This window comes from Cervus elaphus, chromosome 23 (genome assembly GCF_910594005.1).
Source record: "Cervus elaphus chromosome 23, mCerEla1.1, whole genome shotgun sequence".
NCBI classification, from domain to species: domain Eukaryota; kingdom Metazoa; phylum Chordata; class Mammalia; order Artiodactyla; family Cervidae; genus Cervus; species Cervus elaphus.
The window spans coordinates 57,505,692-57,528,536 of NC_057837.1; the positions used below are offsets into that span (position 1 = coordinate 57,505,692).

At 47.5% G+C, this 22,845-nt stretch overlaps 1 long non-coding RNA gene across 1 annotated transcript in view; it reads right to left on the reverse strand.

Annotated features, from left to right (window-relative positions):
• The window catches only part of LOC122681900, a 54,440-nt gene that overhangs the window by 13,239 nt on the left and 18,356 nt on the right, over positions 1 to 22,845 (reverse strand). The window contains exon 2 of the long non-coding RNA XR_006337132.1: positions 4,662 to 4,796. This is a non-coding gene — a long non-coding RNA (uncharacterized LOC122681900). The remainder of the gene's footprint in view (positions 1 to 4,661; positions 4,797 to 22,845) is intronic.

Genomic DNA, 22,845 nt, shown 5'->3' on the forward strand with positions numbered 1-22,845 from the left:
TCTAAACTGCCTTCGTTGAGTAATAATTAATTTGTTTCCCAATTGTTCAATTAATCAAAGACATAAATAACTGCCAACCTGAGCTTTTAATCAGTGTGTGTGGTGCGAGGGGAGAGGGAGCCAAAACACTGACACTAACAAAGCACCTGCCTGCACCCGTCCCCGGCCAGACACCCTCCCTGTTTTCTTTCTTCTCGTCCTTACACAACCCTTCCAGGTGAGGATGCAGACACAAACGGGGGGAGAAGCCAGTCTCCCCATCCAAGGTCACACAGGCAGCCAGAGGCAAAGCCAGGACTGAGTCCTGGGTCTGCCTGATGTCAAAGGGTCCCCTTTTTCTAATCTGTTACTACCTCTCTGCTCACCACCCTGGAGTGATGTAAATCTAGCTCGCAGCAGAGGGGAGACAGTGTAGTCAGCCTGGAACACTGAAATTGCCTCCTATGTTGGGTTAAGACTCTTTCCACTGCAAGTGACAGAAATTGGACTCAAACTGATGCAGGAAATAAAGGAGGGGGTGGGACTCATATGACCAGAGCTAGACAAGGTGGTCAAGCTTCAGGTCTGGCTAGATCCAGGAGATCAAACCAGAGTTGTGTACTCTCCCTGCCACCATGCCATCTCCTGACTCTAGTGGGTTCTGCTTCTCCTGTTTCCCAGACCTCCCTATTAAATCCAGACTTATACATGCAACTTCTTCCTTGGGGTCTAAAATGCATCTCTCATGCAACAGGGTCATGTGGAACTCTTTGACTCTCCTGCCCCCAAACCTGCTCCTCCCCACCTGCCCACAGCCCAGGAAGTGCAGCCACATCTACCCAGCTTCTCAGGCCCTGATTTGAATAAACAGTCAGGCACCTCTCTCTCCCACCTATAACCAACCAATCAGGCTTCACCTCCACAACAATCCCAAACTCTTCCCTTTCCCCCAGACTCCCTGACAACACAGTCCAAAGCCTCTGGTCCCTCAGCCTGTCATTGGTCCCCAGGCTTCCACTGCCATCCCCATCACACCCCTCAACCCCACATATAGAGCAAGGATTTCAAAATGAAACTCTGGACTTCCCTGGTGGTTCAGCGGCTAAGAATCCACCCGCCAGTGCAGGAGACACAGGTTCAATCCCTGGGCCAGGAAGATTCCACATATTGCAGGGCAACTAAGACCATGGGCCACAACTACTGAGCCCGTGCTTAGAACCCAAGCTCTATGAGAAGCCACCTGCACCCTGCAACTAGGGAGTAGCCCCAGCTAGCCACAACTGGAGAAAGCCTGTGTCCGGCAATGAAATCCCAGCATAGGCAAAAATAAAATAAATAAATAAATAAAATTTTTACAAGAGAGCAGTTTAAAAATAAACAAAACAGAGCTACTCACCTAACCACCCCCCCCACCCCACCCCTGTAGCTTTTTACTACACTTAAAATCAAAACTCCTTCCCATGGCCTACAGGTCCTACTTGATTTTGGCCCCTGCCCAGTTTCTCAGGTGGCACTAGCAGTAAAAAAAAAACCCACCTGCCAGTGCAGGAGATGTAAGAGACACGGGTTTGATCCCTGGGTTGGGAAGATCCCCTGGAGGAGTGCATGGCAACCCCACTCCAGTATTCTTGCCTGGAGAATTCCCTGGACAGAGGAGCCTGGCGGGCCACAGTCTATGGTGGTCACAAAGAATTGGACACGACTGAGTTAATACACATGCCCCTTATCAGTGACTTTCTGTACTGTCCCTCACCTTGTTAAAGGGCCTCTTGCCACACTGAGACTTCTGCTTCTTAAAATGTCTTGGTTCCCTTCTGGCCCAGGGCTTTGCACTGGCTGTTCCCTCCTCCAGCCCTTCCCACGTCTGGCTCCTTCTTGGCACCCGTGTCTTGGCTTACACCCGCTTGGGAAGCCCTCCCTGACTACCTTTGAACTCACCCTCTAAAACTGTCCTCCCCTAAACTCACCCTCTTGTACATCGTACGAGAGTTTATGTCAATGTGCGATTATCCCACTGAGTTGTTTGCCGGCTTAGCATGTGTTTCCCCTCATCAGAATGCTGCACAGATGGTTCTATTGGGTAAAATTTCTCTGCAGAAGATCAAGGCTCTTCTCTCCTTCTGTGTGTGTATGGGGATCTCGCCAACTCTCTGCTGCCTGCCCGGGGGCAGAAAGTTCTGGAAAGTCAGCATCCAAGGGTCCAGGTGCAGAATGCTGGGTGCCAGGTGGAGACACAGGCTAATGCACCCTCAGTGTAGCCGCAGGTGAGGCTTAGGGCCTTGTCCCTGAGGGCTGTGACGACAAGCACACCTCTGCTTCTGATTCTAAATGGAACTACGTGTTCTTGAAGCCAGCACCAAGGAAGGCACTTGGACTGAAGAATGAGGCCTTCCTTGTTAGAGACCATCTTGTCAGTGATGGGGCCTCTGGGCAGCAGTTTTCATCACTGCTGCAGCCATGACTCAGCCAAGCAGAGACCTGATGAAGAAGGGTATGCAGCGTGACCCTCCATCAGCCTGCCCTTGTGGCCATGTGGTCCTCTGTTCATACCAGTCTCAACTGCAGGCAGTTGTCACCCAGCTTCTTTCTCTCCACATCCAAATCTCTCCTCCAGCTAAAATGCCACCTCCTCTGCCAAGGATTCACCTGAGGAGGGGAGATTTTGCCTTCTTGAGCTTCTAGCACTTCATTTCCCCAAGGTCACTTCCAACCGACTAGTCTGGTTATTTGTACACCAGAAGATCCCCAAAGGCGCCTTAGACCTACCAAAGTCCTATTATTGAGCCCAGAGTACGGAAAGACCCATTCAGTAAACATTTGTCAGCTAGATGCTGCTAGCTGGCTATCCAAATGACCAGTGGATGGATGGTTTGTTGGATAGATGGATGGATGTTGTGTGGATGGAGAGGTGGATTGATTCATGCAGAGTTGTATGAGTGGGTGGGTGGGTGAGCAGGTAGGTGGATATTTGGGTAGATGGGTGGATGGAAAGACGGATGACTGATTGGATGAATGGACAGATGGTTCACTGACTAAGTGGTTAAATGGATGAATGAATGATTGCTTGCTGCCATCATAAAATTTATTCCTGATGACAACAGTGGTAAATGGGGCAATAATATCAGATTAAAGCAGCAAATCTCAAGCCGATTTCCAGGAAGTCCTCAGTCCCTAAGATACATATCTCAAAACAAATATTCATACTTAAATAAGTTTGAGTGACACTGTATACCATAACCTCCTATGCAGTGGTCATGGTGCCCATCAGCATGTTAATGGGATTGGTGGTGAGGGAACATGTTTAGTTCAACACCCTTTTTAATGTTGGCTTAAAGCCTTCACTCACAGAGCATCCCTCATCCAAGGTTTTTAAAACTGGTTAGCATTCTAAGCAGGTGGATGAGATGGTGAAGACCCCAGGCTTAAGGACTGGGCCCAGGCACCTGAATGTCTAGTAAATGAAAAATATGTTTGGAGACTGGGAAGACATTTGCTCCCACCAGCCTTTATTCCTCCTGCACCCAGGCTGGAGAGGGGGCTGGTGATGCTGTCTCGCTTTCCTGAGCTCTCACAACCCAAAACTGAGTCATCCCACTTTATCTTCCCTTTGTTACACTGGCAAGCATTCAGATGGTTTTAGCTGTAGCTATGATACAATGCCGCAATGATAAAATACTGTCTATTCTCCTTGGAACAAGAGGTCGTGAGGAATCTGATCATTTTTCCTGAAGAAATCATCTTACATTTCAAACTAAAGACTCTCCAACCTCTTCAGGGGCTCCAGAATACAAAAAGTTAAGATGCAAGGGCTTAGGAACTTCAGAAGAAATCTACCTGTCGCCCCTTCCCCACATCCCGTAAGGGGAGGGAGGCAGTCTATGGAGACCGCGCCTGCAGAAGTTGGGAGGGTGGGTCCTATTTGGGCTGGTGTTGAAAAGGTCTAGCTCTTTTCACCTCTCCCTTCCCTATCTCAACACCTCCAGTCACATGGACCCTCTGCTGATTTCTGAAACGCCCCATTGGCCTCTGCATATGTCCCTGTTTCTGTTTGGACCACCCTCCTCCCACTCAGCAGAGGGGTCTCTGAGCATCCTTTGGTCAGTTCAGCTGTCCCCTCCAAAGAATTGTCACTTGGACCACCCCCCTCTACTTCCTCCTTTCTCAGAGTTTGTTCCCATCTGGAGTTATACCTATTTGTCTACATCTTTCCCTTGCCGACCTCCCTCTCCCGATGACCAGACTTGTGTCTACAGTACTTCACCTCACATATTGCCTGGCCCTGACTTGGTGTTTGGCACATGCATGCATGTGCGCTAAGTCACTTCAGTCGTGTCTGACTCTGCGATCGTATGGAGTGTAGCCTTCCAGGCTCCTCTGTCCATGGGATTCTCCAGTCTAGAATACTGGAGTGGGTTGCCATACCCTCATCCAGGGGATCTTCCCAATCCAGAGATTGAACCTGTGTCTCATGTCTCCTGCTTTGGCATGTGGGTTTTTTGTTTTGTTTAGTTTTATTTTTTTTACCACTGAGTCACCTGGGAAGTCCTGCTTGGCACGTAACAGATACTTAATAAAGATTTGTCAAATTAGTAAATACCTAAAAGTGGCATATCCATGCAGAGTTGGAGAGTGGTATTTTGAGATGGTGTTACCCATCACCACTCAAAAATCTACCTGCTCACCTGGCACTACTTCTGCCTTGAAGGTCACTCATGGGGCCGAAGGAAGCTGTTCCCATCGTTCCTCTTTCCTTCCTTCTGGCCAAACGTGGAGTGATGGACTTGAATATTTATTTCAGAAAGAATTTCACTTTCATCCTGAAAAAGGAAATTACTCCTTGTCGAGAGCCAAGATGAGAAGTTGGAGCAGAGTACCCAGCACCAGGGCTCCCTCTGCCATGCCTCTGCACCATCATGCAGATTTTCAGTGCCAATGTCTGGGATCCACTGTGATTAACCCCAGAAAGAGAAAGTGCATGCAAGTCATGGCCCTCGGGTCTGTGGTTGCTGGTATTTCAGTCCTGGTGGTTTAGATGCTGGTTTTAGAAGCCACTCCACGCACACCATCCAACCCACTGCGCATTGAGTAACCGCACCCTTGCAGAATGCTGCTCTGTAATTAGATTCCTCCAGCAGGACCTGGCTGGAGCCATTTCAGAATTCCCTCTTGCTACTTCAAAGCCTTGGGGTTCCCCCCACCCCTTCCTTAATTAGATAATGATAGAGGGAAGCAGCTACGTAATCTCACCAGCAGAATCCTTTGCTGCTTGTGGTTTTGCTCTCACTCCTTGGAGAATCCATCCTTAGCTTCCACAGGGGGTTGTGGTAGTAAGCACAGAAATCTTCAAAGCCATTCCCAGCTCCCTGGCCCTAATGAAATCCCATCCACTAGAAAAAAAGCTACCTGCACCCACCCCAGCAAGGTAGGGCTGATGAGCAGCTAAGCACCATCATGCACCTTCCTTTTCGCTCTCTTCTACTTCCACGAGCCCCACATCCTACCCACCAACCAGTCTGCAAGTCCTAATATTCCCTGGATACGCCATCATCAATCTCAGCTTTGATCCTTTGCATATACAGCTCTGTTCTTGAAATGAGCTTCCCCTTTACTGAACTCAAGGACTCCTAGGCACCCACCGAAACCCCAATCTCAACACCCCCTCTTCCAAAGATCCATTGCTAACCTCCCCAGTGGGTTTCAGTTATCTTCTCTGTGCTTCCCCAGCCCAGCAACCATGTCCCAATTATCCTCCAGCCCAGCAGTGTGGCAAGATTGTCTTTGTACAATCCAGCACCAGACCATACCCCAGGGTTTCCGGGGGAACCAGGAACATGTAGGCAGCCCTGGTGGTGCTCAGCTCCTGGCTGTGCACTGCACCTGGAGTTTCTAATCCTTGGTTTAAGTCCTGGATTTGGCACTGGTTACCCACGCGACTTCAGGCAAGTTTACCTCACTTCTTGGGCCCCCAAATTTCCTGTCTTGCAGGAGGGTGGCGGGGGTTGGGAGAAAGGCTGACTATGGGTGTCAGATGAAGACACAGCTTCACCTTTCAGTAACTGAAGGAATAAAGGCACTGTTATGACTGCTTCCTCTCCCTTTTTCCCTTTCCTCTCCTGTCCTCTGGATCTTCCGACTTCCTGCATCACACAAATAAGGTCTTTGAGAGAACTGTTCCCCAGTCCTTGAAGGAAAACACTAGCAGACACCCCAAAGCTGCCTGGTTCTGGGACTGAACTCCTCCTCCCGGTGAAGCTCCGCTGGGTCCAGGCGTGGAGACACTGAGCCATTTCACCGCTCTGTTAAGACTCCATCGATCTCTCCAGCAAAACCTCCTGCAACAGCAAAACTGCGGCCAACAGATTACAGGGGGATTAATCACCCCGCCCCGCTGTGCCCAGGACATTCTGTACCACCTCCTCTAACTACAGTTAATCAAAGGATGGATGGAGGACCTCCCCTCGCCCACCCTGGGGACTTCACTTCGTGTTTTAAGACTTGGCTCAAGGCTACCTCCAGGGGGAAACTTCTCCCAGCCCTTCCCCCTCAAGTATCTGCTCAGGGCCTGCAGAGTCTCCCCAGCCACCACCCCTCCCCTCAGCGCACTGTCATACCATCTTGCTAGCCTGACCTGTTGACTTCTCTTTGTTCATGGGGCACAGGTGCCTGGGGGAACCGCTGCAGGGATTGAAGACCAGCCCCCCCGCACCCCCAGGTCCCCTTAGACCTACTCCAAATTTCCTGTCCAGGCAAACCCCATTTCTTTAACCCATAAGCATTTATGTAAGAAGTACGGTTTCTGTGGAAGACCCCGGATGCTTCATTTACCCACTCTGAGCTTCGAGTTCCTCATCAGTTAAGGGGGGTTTGGGGGTTGGGTCATGATTCTTGCCTCTGGGGGTTGACATGAGCTGTTGTAAGTGATGCTTGAGCGTGAGACCTGGCCCCACAAAACGCTGAATAAATACAAGAGAATTGTGTTACTCTTATTATCAAGACAAATGCAAATTGATGCATCTTTTGGGGAAAACAGGAGTGGGAGGGGGCGCGGAAACGGGATCAGTCTATTGTGACGGATGAAGTGTGCTAGGCTTCAGCTCTGATCATGATTTTTAGTGTGTGGGGTGGTGATCAGGATACAGTTACCCCTTGGGGGAGATTTCTTCAGCTCAGCCTCCCAGCGACATTTCCCCTCAAATTCCAGCCCAGTGAGGTAATGTGTGCTCAGTCACTTCAGTCGTGTCCGACTCTGTGCAACCCGTGGACAACAGCCCTCCAGGTTCCTCCTGGATCTTCCTGATCCAGGGATTGAATCTGTGTCTCCTGTGTCTCCTGGATTGGCAGGCAGGTTCTTTACTACTAGGTCCACCTCAGAATCGCCCTACCGGGGGGCAGCATTTGACCAATTTGACTGACGAGGAATCTGAAGACCAGAAAGATCGGCCCTGAAATGCAATGAGATGCTGATACAACTTGACACGCTGAGTGAGAGAAGCCAGAACCTAAAGGACCAAGGTGGGAGGATTCCATTTATAGAAAATGTCCAGAATTAGCAAATCTGTAGAGACAGAAAGCAGAGTAGAGGTTGCTTAGGGCTGGAGTGGATGGGGTGCAGGGTGGAGGTAGCTAAAAGGTACAGAGTTTCTTCCTGAGATGATGGAAATGTTCCAAAACAGACTGAGGAGATGGCTGCATACATCAGTGAATATATGAAAATCCATTGAATTCTAATTCTTTAAATGAATGAATCATATGGCATGTGAATTATGTCTCAATAAAGCTGCTCAAACAGAAAGGAAATGCATTAGCTTGAGGCCACACAGCCAGAAAATTGAGACCTAACTCCACCCAGGTCTGCTCCCTAAAAGACCATCATCTAAGGGGTTTCCTGAGAGTTGGACCATAAAGAAGTCTGAGCACTGAAGAACTGATGCTTTCAAACTGTGGTGCTGGAGAAGACTCTTGAAAGTCCCTTGGACTGCAAGGAGATCAAACCAGTCAATCCTAAAGGAAATCAACCCTGAATATTCATTGAAAAGATGATGCTGAAGCTGCAGCTCCGATACTTTGGCCACCTGATGCAAAGAGCCGACTCATTGGAAAAGACCCTGATGCTGGGAAAGATTGAAGGCAGGAGGAGAAGGGGATGACAGAGGATGAAATAGTTGAATGGCATCATCGACTCAATGGTTATGAGTTTCAGAAAGCTCTGGGAGATAATGAAGGACAGGGAAACCTGGCATGCTGCAGTCCATGGGGTCGCAAAGAGTTGGACATGACTGAGCAGCTGAACAATAACTTGGTGGTCCAGTGGTTAAGAATCTGTCTTCCAACGTAGGGGATGCCAGTTCAATCCCTGGTTGGGGAACTAAGATCCTACATGCCACGGGGCAACTAACCCCTCTAGCCACAACTACTGAACCTGCCCACTCTGGAGCCTGTGTGCTGCAATGAAAAGATCCCACGTGCTGCAACTAAGACCCAACGCAGAAAAATGAATTACATTAAAAAAAAAAAAAAAAAGGACCACTGTTTGAGCCCTGTGTGCTCTTTTATAGCCCCACCTTCACAAACAACTCTTGAGTCTCTGCATTTGGAGCACATCTGTCCCAGGGCAGAACCCACCCACCCCTGTCTCCCATCCGACCCGAGCCCTGTTTTTCAAAGCATGACTGATGATCCAGTTTCTGGTCACACAAACGGACTGAGGATGGTACTTTCAGGAAGCCCCCCACTTCCCTGAGTCCCAGCTTATCTGATCTGGTGCAGACGACTATAAATAAACAGTTACAGACTGCCCTGTCTGGATGAGCCATTTTCTGAGATCATATGAACTTGCTTTTAAGTACCAGCTTTTCACAGATCGGTTGCTATGAGGCACTTTATTAAAAACCACCCATTTGCAGCTAAATTCCAGCTCCGACCAAATCCAATTTTCGTATCTACTGCGTTTTTAGACATAATGATCAGAACATCGTTTCTGTTTCTATGGGGAAGAGTGGATTCAAAGGGCTGTTTTTCTGTGTTTTCTCTTTCTTAACAGGCAGGTGGACTGTGCATGTTTAAGGCAGCTATTTGCCATGGCCCTGGAGGCCTTCAATAGAGAACAAATATTTATGCTTTGTTAGTGCACACAGACATTCTCGGCAATGTTGATTAGTGCTTGGGGCTGGTCCAACCAAGGTCAGGGGCTTGTGGTCCCCCCCCTCCCTGAAACTGGGCCTATTAGCTTTTCTTAGAGGTAAGAGTCTGGCTTTAGCCTCCCCTGCTGACAAACATATTACTGATCGTCTTAGAGACTGAGTGGAATACATTGGTGGGTAAAAAAATGTTCTGTACCAGGACAAAAACAAAGAACATGTCTTTTTTGTAAGGGTCCTCCACAGGACCTGTGCCTCACACGGCCTTTACAGAACCTTTACAGAAGCGCAGGGACCACAGCTCGTCAGGGGGAGGGGCCTCGAGTCCATCCCCCGAGGACTCACACATTTGCTCAGGGTCTCCTGCTGTGTGATGGTGGCTTAGGCTTTCTGACCATCCACTGCTCGACTGCAGCCAGGGTCAGTGCAGGACCTACTTCAGATGATTTTCCGGGGTCAAAACAAGCTACTGCAAGGAAAGCCCTTGGCATGGAGCTCAGCAGAGCCCTGATGCTCAATCCATGGAAGCCATGATGACAATAATGATTAGTATATTCCGAAGGGGGCCAGTGTACATTGAATATCTTTTCAATTCTTTTTTTTTTTTTTTTAACTTGCAATGAGGTAGATCAGGACTGATCAGAGTTGGAAGCCATTTCTTAGCCTTCTGTTTATCAAATCCTCCTTCCCTTCTTTCTTTCCTATCAATTGGGTTGAATATATGTGCATTCGTTTAAGATATATTTGCAGAGAACTATTGGGTGTCAAGGGCTTCTCCAGTGACTCAGTGGTAAAGAATCCACCTACAATGCAGGAGACATGGGTTCAACTCTTGGGTCGGGAAAAGCCCCTGGAAGAGGGCGTGGCCACTCACTTCAGTGTTCTTGCCTGGAGAATCCCATAAACAGAGGAGCCTGGTGGGTTACAGTCCCTGGGGTCATGCAGAGGCAGACGCGACTGAGCACAGAAGCACTGGGAGTGAAGCCCTCGCAGGGAAATTCAACCAAGCAGAAGCTGACCATGCCGTGGGCCACGTGTGTCTCCTCGATGAACCAGAGACAAATCCGGGGGATGAACACAGTGGTCAGATGGATATCAGGTCCACAGGAAGGCAGGGCTGCCCCTGCACTTGGGGGTGGGACGTGGCCTCTGGATCAAGGTTTTAAAACACAGGGGACAAGGTGAGGCAAGATGCACTGCAGGAGAATTGTCCATAGGACCTCCTGTGTGTGGGTCTGGAGCTCAGAAGACAGATGATCCCTAATGCTGTCCTTCAAGAAGCCTTGCAGACCTCCATACCCCCATAGTGCCCAACCAGCTGCCGTACCTGGGCCCACTCACAATGGCTTTCTCCCAAGCTGGGCTTCATTCAGAGAACAGTCTCTGGACTTCAGCGCATTGGTGGGGGTGGAGGGTGGGAGGTGGGGTGGAGGGCGGGAATAGCTCTCTCCCCAAAAAAATTAAAACTCATGGTCATCAGGCTGAAATAAAATTCTTGCCTCTGCCAACAACTTCAAAGTGTAGATTAAAGGCTGATCTTGAGACTTAAAGCCACCCGGCTGATGGCTTTGGGTGGGAGCTGGTTTCTGCAGAATTAATAGTAATAGCAATTGTACAAACAGGTTCTAATAACAGCACCAACGAGAGACAAACTGTGTCCTGAGGTTCCCAGATGATAGAGTGGATGGAAAGAGCTTATTTCCCTCACCAAATTCACTAACAGAAAGCAGTTAGCCAGGGCAGATCACAGGTAATGATGCTCGGTTGTCTGTGAATTAATTTCGGGACAGTACTGCCAGGAGCTAATGCATTTTTCAGGGAAGAGGGGCATCAAGAAATGTTGATGCTCGCGTGGACTGGTTCATCGTTATATTGACATCGTCTCAGTGGAGCAAGGGGCCAGCTGGAATGTCCTCTGGGATTAATGGACATTTTGGAAAATGTGAGAACGTAGGCTTGGCAGGGCAAGACTCGTAAGCCATCTCTTCCAACTCCGGGAGCGGAGATGTTCTGCCTGTTGTCAGGACTGCTGAATTGCTGCCCAGTCATCTTGGAATTAAAAACACATCTACCTTCTGATTAGCAGAGTTCAGCTTCTTTTGTGAAACTTCTCAGATAGTCTTATTCCCTGGTTCCCTCCATGTTTATTCTCAAATCCGTCCTCCGAGGAGAGGTCGGCGTCAGGTCAGAATTGATTTGGCAGCTTAGTGTTAACCTGATTTATCGATACCAGTGTGCGATGATGTACAAATCTGGCTTATCGTTTTGATGTATTGGCCGTACCCGATGATAAGGTATTCATTCCTATAAAAATAAACTCACTGGGGCTCCTGAATGCCTGGGTTGTTTTTCTTTTTTTCTTTTTGGCTGCCCGGCATTCCCGGGAAATGATTAATATGATGTTTCATTTAAGTACCAAGCCATCTAGAAACTGAACAGGAGCCCAGGCACCCGGATGCAGGAAAGCCTGAAATTAACAGGCAGCCATAGAAAGTATAAGATTAATTTCATTTTCTTTTCTTATCTTATGCTCTCTTTTATGCCTTTGCCTACGCAAAGGGGAGATTAATTAATCCAGGAACAATCTTTTTGTTGGCAATTTTATATTATGTTTGACTACTTAATAGAAATCTGAACTATAGCAGGTGCGGCGCAGAAAGCGTATCCCGAAGGACGGAAGGCAAAGTCATTTCTGAGAGGAGATGGCAGATTTCAAGGCTACTGTCAAAAGCCAAGGGCTGGGAGGATAAAGCAAATCAGGCATTCATCCCTTCCTGGAGTCATTCCTTCGGAGACACCTCCTGACACCTGCAGCAGAACCTCCCCGACTCTGCCCTCTCCTCGAGAAATCCTTGGAGCTGCACCTGACTGCATTTTAGGGTGATTTGGAGCAGATCTGAAATGCACTTCCATTCAGTAAATATTTATTGAGTGGCAGCCATATGTTTGCTACCATCCTGGCTGTGTGGGGATATCAAAAGGGGTGAGGCGTGGTGCCTGTCACCGAGCATCTCGCATCTAATTGGGGAGATGAGATATACACACACAATACCAGGCAATTATGGTAATAGCATGCATTTAAATACCGCTCTCCTGTTTATCCACATTTTCATATCACTCTCTCAGACATTGTGGGAACCTCTCAACAACTCAGGGAGGGGAGGCAGGGCAGATCCAGTGAGTCTCGTTTTGCAAATGCAGGATCAGAGGCTCAGCAGGGTGGGGAGGCTGGCCTCAAATCACCCAGCCATACATGACAGCGGCGGGCCGCCAGCCAGGGTCCTCCACCATTCTGTGGTGTGTTGCAACTAATCAGCTACACTGATTAAATGCCCGGAGAGGGGGTGCAGAAGGCATGCTGGAGGAGTGCCCACCCCCCTCACTGCCCTGGCCCCAGAGATGCCTGCCTCGGGGTGGGGATGGGTGACATTGATCTTGCTCTTGAATCCTGCCCCAAGTTTCCAGCAAGTATATTGAAAGACAGTTTCCTTCTCTTCAGTCCCACGCCTGGGTGTCATGCCCAGCCCAGCAGGAGGGGAAAGGTGGGTAAGAAAACATCAGCCTTTGTGAGGGTGGCCCAGGGAACTGATGACAGGTCCAAGAGCACAGAACGTGGAAAAGAGGCACAAAGTCTTACAGACCCCCTCTTTACATCAGGAGCAAGCATCAGTTTTAGGGGACCATGTCAGCCAGGACAGATGATGCCGGGGCTCAGGTATCTCTGGGATCCGAGCACAGGGCACAGTCTGGGAACTTATAGGCAAGCGCCCGGATGAATGAGTCTGGCCACCTTGGTTCTCAGATGCCTGGCCATCTTTGCTCAGCCTCTCCTTCTGTCTCTTGTTCCGAGTCAGAAGGATGGATGAAATCATTCCTACTCAGCCCCATTAACCACACAGATCGATGGCAAAGAGTAAAGTTAAGATTTTTCAAAAATCTTTGCAGTAGATGGCCCCAGGAGACCAATTGTTGGCTAAAATATTATAAGATTCCTAATTAAATATAATTAAATAAGCATTAAGAGAGGGACTGACGCTCTCTCCCCACACTACACTGCAATGTGCCAAAGAGTTCAAAACTGAGAATGTCAGTTTCTGGGAAAAACCACCGTGATTGCATAGACCAATTGTCTGGTAACCTAGCTTAGAAGACTACAGACAGAGTTATGGCTGTGACTTCAACCCGGGCCAATGACAGAAAGCTGATGGAGAAGAGCAAACTCATGTACCAGTAGAGGTGATGCTGTTAACTTCTAAAAGATGTTGCCACTAGGATGCTGTGTGGCCTTGGGCAAGTTGCTTAACCTCTCTGTGCCTATTTTCTTCCTCTAGACCAGCACTGTGCAATAGAAATATAACGCAAGCCACTTCTGTAATTTTTATTCTGTGGCAGTCAAATTTTTATACAATTAACAACAAAAGTAAAAAGCCTAGAGAAGATAATTTTATCATGTTTTATATAACACAATATGTCCAGAATAGTAGCATTCCAGAACACATAATCAAATTGAAAATTAATAGTTCACATTCCTTTTTTTTTCCCCCAAATCTGAAATTCAGCATGTGTTTTACTCTCAATGTGGACCAGCCAGACTTCAAGTACTTAAGAATCGCTCACTGTGAGCTGTCATGGTATTGGTCAGTGCGGGTCCGGAGAACGTGCCCAAAAATTGAGTCTAACTCAGGTTTCAAGTTTGAAAACAAATAACACAAGCAAGCATTTAACAGTGCCCTGTGTGTCACCAGCACCCAGGAAACATTAGCTGCGATTATGATCAGAAAACTAATGTCAGACAGTTCATCCAGAAAGAAGTGTGATCCAGGGCTCCTATTTCTGAAATTTTCACTCTCAAATCCCTTCCACAAAAACAGCCCCAGACAGAGCTTATGGGGGCTATGGGGGATTGGGGGGGGCGGGCAGCGATTTCTTTAGGCTCTGGGTGAAGCTATTGAAAGCAAATGGCAGCCTCTGGGGCTTGCCCTTAAAGCAATCGGGGGATCCCAAGATTAAAATTCAACTGCGGCCAAATTCTGTTATAAACGGCTTCACTCCACCTGGGGTCTGGAAGCCGGGCAGATGTAATCCCCTCTCCTGGGCACACGCTGATGAAAACCCCGCCTCACTCCATCACCCACGGCTTTAAATCAGCCGTTATTCCCGTGCCTGACACTAGAGTCACTGCAAGGTTTTACTCCCCTCGGTCAGGCTCTCAGTTATGGGGCTGGAGCCTCCTAAGGCTTCTTGGTAGCCAGCAATCCAAATACAAATAGCGCTATTGATCACAAAGGCATCAATAACGTCAGCCCTACAGCTACTCATGCACATTTTTAATTGTCCTGTCCCTTTTTGTATCTGCAAATATTACCATAAGCTTCCAGGAGACACAACACCCCTGGCTGTGGGGGGAGGGAACCGCCCTCCTGGCTCAGACCCACTCATCTCAGCGTGGTAGGGAGGGTGGCTGGCGCACTATTAATAATCTTGAGGTCCCTCTTCGTAAAAAAGAAAATAAAACACCGGCTAATCCCATTTGGGGGCTCGGTGTTATAACTCGTCAGGAAATGCTGCCCAATTACACCTAATTTCTCCTTGTTTTTCCGACTGGTCCGCGTCCCGGCAATTATGCTTCATTTGCTGTAACAGAGAAAAGTAAAATACCCAGCTGGTAGGCAATTTCCCCGTGATTAAAGCATAGGGCTGATCAGAAAGCTGCCGTCCAATAAATTAATCAAGAAATAAGGAATGAACGCCCGTGTTTGACGTTTGGGGATCACACATGTGGATCTCCAGATGGTTCGACTTAATTTTTACCGCCGTGAAAACGAAGGAAGAGAAAACCGGGAGTGACTCTGACAGCCAGGCGAACCACCCGCCCCCCAAGCACACCCCCTCGACCCCAGCACAGTGACTGCTCGGCGGCCTCTGGAATCTTCTCACCTCCCGGCGAGAGCAAGGCTGCTCCTCGGAGCCTGAAGCACGGGCCTTTCTGGGGCCTGTGCAAGCACGTGCCATGTGAAGAAAAATGATCGGCTCTGAAATTCGACACGAAAGCAGCAAAATCAAAATTAATAAGTGCTTCATTAAACGCCTGCCACAGGCAGCAGTGAGCCCCGCCGCCCCACCACCCCAGCCCGCTGCTCGCTGGCCGCAGTGTTACGATGTCATCGTCATAAAATCTTCATTACGTTTGCGAAAACAGTTGCGAGAATTCCTCAGGACGCTATTGGTTCTGGGAGGGATCAGGGTAATTGCGACGTTGATGAATTACCCGCCAGCCAGATAATTGAAGAAGCAAAATCATTAAACTCCTTTCAAATATTTTTACTGCCAATAAATTACAGTTAAAGTGTGGGTGTGTTTTAATTTGTGGGAGATGATGGGGAGTGAGGCATCCGAAAGAAATTCTTCCCAAGGGCTCCCATACTTTCAGATGTTACCCACGCAGGGTAGGGGGCCCCTGAGATGCTTAGAGAGGGCGCCACAATCTGCCAGAGCCCAGGAGCTGCCTGTCAACAAAGGCCCAGTCCCTGTCATCTCAGACATCTTTGTCACACTTCCAAGACCACTTCCCCCATTCCCCCGCTGCTGCAAGGAGCACCCTGTTCCCCTGTGTGCCCAATGCTGGGGGTGCGAGCTGGTTCTTACATGCAGCAACACATCCAAACAGCGCCGCAGCGCTGATTAACCTGGTTTGCAAACACGGTTCAAAGGGACACCTGGAAGGCAGGCCGCCATGACCAGCAGCAAGGTTGCCCCGAGAAAAAGTTACTCTCTGAGTCAGAGCGTCTCTGCTCCCTGCCACCCCACAGCCTCGCTCACCCAACCCAGTTTCTGAGGCTTTCAACCTCCCCAGTGAAAACGAAGGGGCAGCCTTGAAAGGGCTCATGGGACCCCACAGCTCCACGAAGGGCTACCAGGCTGACTTTGCCTTCTGGAGCCATTTGGCCATGACTGGAGACGTTTGGGGTTGTCCCAACTGAGGCGAAGGGGCAGCTAAGAGCATCCAGTGGGTCAGGGTTTGGTGGTGGTGGTGGTTTAGTCGCTAAGTCGTGTCTGACTCTTGCGACCCCACAGACTGTAGTCCGCCAGGCTCTTCTGTCCATGGGATTTTCCAGGCAAGAATACCGGAGTGGATTGCCATTTCCTTCTCCAGGGGATCTTCCCGACCCAGGAATCGAACTCGGGTCTCCTGAATTGCAGGCAGATTCTTAACCGACTGAGCTATGAGGGAAGAGGGTTAGGGTTTGGGATGCTGCAAACCCCCCTTCGGTGTACAGGATGACCCCACAACACTGGATGGCCCAGCGCTGAGGACCAGCAGCACCGTGGTTGGGAATTCCTGCCCTAAGGAACCAGCCCGACCAAAGCTGCCTGCCTCCCGAAGGGTCTTTCTTATGGATTATTGGACTATTTACAACTCAGAAGGGAAGGAAAACTCAAGTTGAGGGACCTCACATATTCACTTCACACTTTACACCCAGGTCCCCTGGCTGGAGGAGACACTGTGTGGGGTCTCACAGACTGCAGAAACCCACCTTTTTTGGCAGCTCTTGCAACTAGACATAATTTTGATGGAGTCAGACCCCCAAATGAGGTCGTGAATCACCCACTTGCCAGAAGAAAGAGCTCTCCGTTTCTAAGCCATAAATTAAGGGACCTGGCCTTCCAGCGTCCTTCGTGGCCTCCAAACCTCCCCCAACCCAAGTGTGTTCTTGCCTCTTCTTCCCCACAAACATTCTCTTCTTTCACCTAGATTTCCCTTTTCAGGAGAGTTGATTTTGTCTGTGGCTAGTTTTAGATTATTCTTTCAAATAAAATAACATCAGAAGAGATTAATCATAGCCTGCAACAGAAAGGAATGAAGCCACATCCCACTGTGACCTTATAATTTCCACCGCGATTGCCTGCCCAGCCTCAGGAAGAAGATCGGCCCTGGGTGGGTGGAGAGTTTTTGCCAAGCGGCCCTCGGCTCTGAACCCCACTCCTTGCGGTGACTATGACAGGTTCTTGGATTTATGAATTAAGTGGCGACCTCATAAGTATGAGTTTGGAGCCTCACAATGGAAATAGTGATAATAAATACTGCTCATCAGCAACTACGCTATCAGATATAATTTGGGGGCTGTTGGTGGAATTGCCTTCTGCCAACAAAGGTGTGAGATTAGCCCTCTGAAAAGCAGTGACTAATTCCTGAGCTACTATGAGCAGGGTTGATGTTAACTCTATTTTCCAGAAAATGAAACTAACACAGAAAGGTTAGACAAAGCCTGCCCTGCTCCACAGGGAACTGAATCCGGGGTGGAAATTAGAACCCCAATGTTGTGGGCACCAGACGAGAGATAAAACGTTCATTCACATGATAAATTACAGTTTGAGAACTCCATGTGTCCGCGTTCAGGCTTGAAAGCACAACACAGCCAACGATTCGAATAAAAATCAGGATGGAGAAGAGAAAATCGTGGTTGGGGGGTGGGCTGCTCTGGAGAGAGGGTGGGAGTGGGCAGAGACCTTCCTCCTAGCAGAATGCAGAAACCATCACACTTTATAGCGAGAATTTACCCACCCAGCTACACCCCAGCCTTTTCTCTAAATCTAAGCCCCTTCCTTGAAATTGGAGACCCCAACAAGCATCTTGGAAGCAGAGCCCAGTCGGCTAGTTCCAGGGCTCCCAGCTCAGCGGCCAGACGCATGAAAGGCCCAAGACTGATGATCATTAATTGTGAGGAGCGAAGTTCTGAAAAATGACCCCTCACTTGCTTTCATAACTTTTCAGGAAACGCGGCACAATTATCTTTTCTCTTCTCTCGCTTAAAAGTCGAAACTGAAATTAATTTTTTTTTAAACAAGCCAGTTATAAAAGAAAACCATAATACCTTGCCACTGGGTAATTCCTTCTTGATTAAAGACGGAGATGTTGATAAAACTGATGCCCACTAAACTCATAACAGATGAAGACTTCTGTCTGATGCTCATTTGTGACCGGATGGGCTTTTCAGGCAGAGAATGGACGTTTTGGGGGGGTGAGTTTTCTTATGAGGGCTTCCCTCGTGGCTCAAACAGTAAAGAATCTGCCTGTAATGCAAGAGACCTGGGTTTGATCCCTGAGTTGGGAAGATCCCCTGGAGAAAGGAATGGCTAGCCACTCCAGTATTCTTACCTGGAGAATTCCATGGACAGAGGAGCCTGGCGGGCATGAGGTGGCAAAGAGTTGGGCATGACTGAGCGATGAAGCACTGCACAGCATTCTCCATTCAAACTGGGAGTGGCTGGATTCCATGGTTGAAGGGTAAATAAAGGAAGAGATGGGAAAGAGGATAGATTCTTCCTGCTCAGAATTGACTCTTTTTCTAGTAATAACCCTCCATTTTACTTTGAAGGCTCTCAGTTCAAGTTCATTCCAGGTGGCCCTGTAGCAGCCCCTCCCACCCTCCCTGCCTTCAGGGAAGGACGCACATCCTCTCCTGGACATTGGCTCTTGATTTCCTGCTCCTATTATTGGGGATAAGGTGCTCTCTCTTGGAGGAGGTTATGAAACTGGCAGAATGGAAGACTGGTCCTGCTGAAATCACTGGTAACACAAAAAGGGAGAGCCTTATGAGAACTGAGCCACTCTGGAGGAAATCAAGACCTAAGAACCAGCTGGGGCTGCCACATACAGCTGGGCAGAGTGTGCACTGCACAAATCTTCCCACAGAAGGGGCAAGTGGGACTGAAAACTAGCCCGTGCTGTGCATACTCATGTCCCCTTTACCACGTGCAAGGCACCCCAACACACCAGTTTCTGACAAGTCTATGAGCTATTATTAATAGTACTATCATCGCTAGAAGCATAAGGAATGAAACACAGGTGGTCTGGTTCCAGAGTCCATGCCTTTAACCTCTAAGCTATTCTGCCTTTTGTCAGATTCCAGGGCAGAGAGAGCAGAATATTCAGGAGACTCCAGCCTGGCTAAAGGTAGGGAGGCAGAGACGATGGCCCGTGGGGAGGCTACAGAAGTAACGAGGCCAGAACACAAGGGCCAGAGAAGGAGGAGCCGTGAGGGTGATATGATCAGACTTCTCTCTGGATTAGATTCACTTTTCCATTGAGTCACATACTAATGGCACAGGGTCAAACCCAGATTATATTAATACCAAGAACGACTACAAGTCAAAGAGAAGATACGAGTAATCTAATGCAAAAAAAAAAAAAAAATGGGCAAAAGACCTGAACAGGCACTTCACAAAAAAGACATGCGAATAACCAATAAGCAAAGGAAAAGAGACTCAACCTAACCAACCATTAGGGAAAGGCAAATTGAAGGCACCATGAAGTGGACACAACCTCAATATCCATGGACAGATGAATGGAGAGAGAGGCGTGTATCTGTACAATGGAATGCTCTTCAGCCTTAAGAAGGAAGGGAATCTGAACACCTGCCGCAACGTGGATGAACCTTGAAGACAGGATGTTCAAGGAAATAAGTCAGATACAAGGACAAATACCGCATGGTTCCACTTGCACGAGGTATCTAAAATAGTCAAACTCATAGAGACATAGAATAGAATGGGATCGCCAGGGGCTGGGGGGGTAGGGGGCACAGAAAGACTGCAAGTTGTCATTCGATGGGTAAAGAGCTTCAGTTTTGCAAGATATAAAATTTCTACAGATTTATTGCAGGTTACTTAATGTGTGTGTGCTCAGTCATGTTTGACTCTTTGCGAGTCTATGAACTATAGCTTTCCAGACTCCTCTGTCCATGGAATTTTCCAGGCAAGAATACTGTGGGTTGCCAGTTCCTACTCCAGGGGATCTTCCCAACCTAGGGATTTAAAACCACGTCTCTTGCATCTCCTGCATTAGCAGGTGGATTCTTCACCACTGCACCACCTGGGAAGTCCCAATAGTTAACACTACCATGGAGTGTACTTAGAAGTGATTAAGATGGTTTTAAAAAATTGAATACATAAAAGCACAGGAAGATACTATATCCACCCAGAGAATGATAAACTAAAGACACAAAAATAAACACAAAACCACCAGACAGTAGCAAGTGTTTCAAGGGCAGGACAGCTGGAATTCTGGTACACCGCTGGCAGGCAGGTAAACAAGAGCACAGCTTCAGAAAACTATCTGACCATCTATAAAAACTGACCATACCCTATAACCCAGAAAATCAACTTGTGCCAACATAAATAAACTTGTGCAAGAATATTTACTTAAGTGTTGTTTGTAGGAGATTCCCAAATAGAAACAACCCAAACAGCCATCAAGAACAAAATTGGTACACAAATACTAGCAAATTCATCAACAGAATACTATATGGCAAAGCAACAAAAGAACTATACCCACACACAACAGCATACTTGAGTTTCATTTTATAAATGTTGTGCAATACAGAGTGAAATAAGTCCAAAAGAGAAAAACAAGTATCATATATTAATGCATATATATGGAATCTAGAAAAATGGTATTGATGAACCTATTTGCAGGGAAGGAATGGAGATTCAGATGTAGAGAATGGACTTGTGGTCACAGTGGAGGAAGAAGAGAGTGGGACGAATGGAGAAAGTAACATTGACACATATACACGGCTGCTGCTGCTGCTAAGTCACTTCAGTCGTGTCCGACTCTGTGTGACCCCATAGACAGCAGCCCACAAGGCTCCCCCGTCCCTGGGATTCTCCAGGCAAGAACACTGGAGTGGGTTGCCATTTCCGTCTCCAGTGCATGAGACTGAAGTCACTCAGTTGTGTGTGATTCTTAGTGACCCCATGGACTGCAGCCTACCAGGCTCCTCTGTCCATGGGATTTTTCCAGGCAAGAGTACTGGAGTGGTTGCCATTGCCTTCTCCAACTACCATGTGTGAAATAGATACCTGGTGAGAAGTTGCTATGTAACACAGGATGCCCAGCCTGGTGTTCTGTGATGACCTAGAGGGGTAGGATGGGGGGTGGAGGCTAAAGAGGGAGGTGATATATGCATAATTATGGCTGATTTGCATCGTTCTATGGTAGAAACCAACATAACATTGTAAAGCAATTTTCCCCCAATTAAAAATAAATTGAAAAACATACTGATGTTAGAAAAAGAGAGAGGGAGCAGAGGAGAGAAAGAAGTGAAGGAAGGACAAACAGGGAACAAGAAAGAAGAAATTCTATCCATTGTTTGATATTTCAAAGGTCTTTTTCAGATCTTAAATAGAAGACTGGGGATCACTTGTTTAGTGCCACTAAAAAACTTAATCTTGTCTAGAAAATGTAGCTCATGGGATTTCTACCTATACAATCTTAACCTTGCGTGGAGGAAGTGGTCAATGTTGGCCCAGGTAAAAGTACAAAGTAGAAGTTGGCAAACCTGTAGGCCATACATAGTATCTCTGTTCTATAAATAAAGTTGTATTGAAACATATACCAAAGAATTGTTGGGCAAAAGGAACCAGATGTAAAAGCACATGATCTCAGTTACTCTCTGCTGTGGTGGTGGGTGGAGAAGCTGTAAGATGTGTTAGTGAGCAAGGGTTGGATGACACTGACCTGCGATGGGGATGCCCAGTGAGGGGCCAAGCACCATGCCTGGGCCAAACAGCTTCATCCTCCTAATATCCTTTGGAGGAAGGGATATCTTTCTAGATAAAGAAGATGTGATATATACATACAGTAGAATATTACTCAGCCATGAAAACGAATGAAATAATGCCATGTGTAGGAACGTGGATGGACCTAGAGATTATCAAACCAACTGAAATAAGACAAAGACAAATATGATATTGCTTATATCTAGAATCTGAAAAATGATACAAATGAAATTATTTACAAAACAGAAACAGACTTGCAGACACAGAAAAAAAAACTTATGATTACCAAAGGGGAAAGGTGCTGGGGGAGGGATAAATTAAGAGTTTGGGATTAATAGATACACACCACTATATATAAAATAGATCAACAACAAGACCTACTGCATAACATAGGAGACTATACTCAGTATCTTGTATTAATCTATAATGAAAAGAATCTGAAAAATAATGTATATATATATATATATAACATTCACATACACTTACATATGTATGTATAACTGAGTCACTTTTCTGTACACTTGAAATTAAGACAACACTGTAAATCAATTACACTTCAAACAAAAAAAAAAGCCCACTTTGTACCTGGGCCACTTGACCTTTAAGAAAAGGTTTACCAAGTCTTGGTTTAACTAATCAGAGAAGAATCATATTTGGTGATTTAAAAACACACTGATAAGGATGTGCACTTTGGTTGGACAAAAAGAACTGCAAAGAGATCTTAAACTCTTTAGGAATAATGATCCTGTTAGTAATAATAATGCTATCATGACTTTGAAATGGCTACACAAAGGGCTTCCCTGGTGGCTCAGCAGTAAAGAATCTGCCTACAACTCGGAAGACTCAGGTTCGATCCCTGGGCTGGGAAGATCCCCTGGAGGAGGGCATGGCTACCTACTCCAGTATGCTTGTCTGGAGAATCCCACGGACAGAGGAGCCTGGTGGGCTACAGTCCATGGGGTTGCAGCTCAGACTCAACTAAGCGACAGAGCACCCAGCTACACAAAACTGAAAGACAGTTATTTTAATTCTTTGCAGCCTAAGAGAGAAAAGACCTATCACAACACTCAAATACTCATGGTCAGGACTCATGTGTTGGTTGGGATCCAGCCCATAGAGCCTGGCCCCTGCATGGGGGACTTGTGTTTGTACCTGTCTCTCTCCCCAAGAT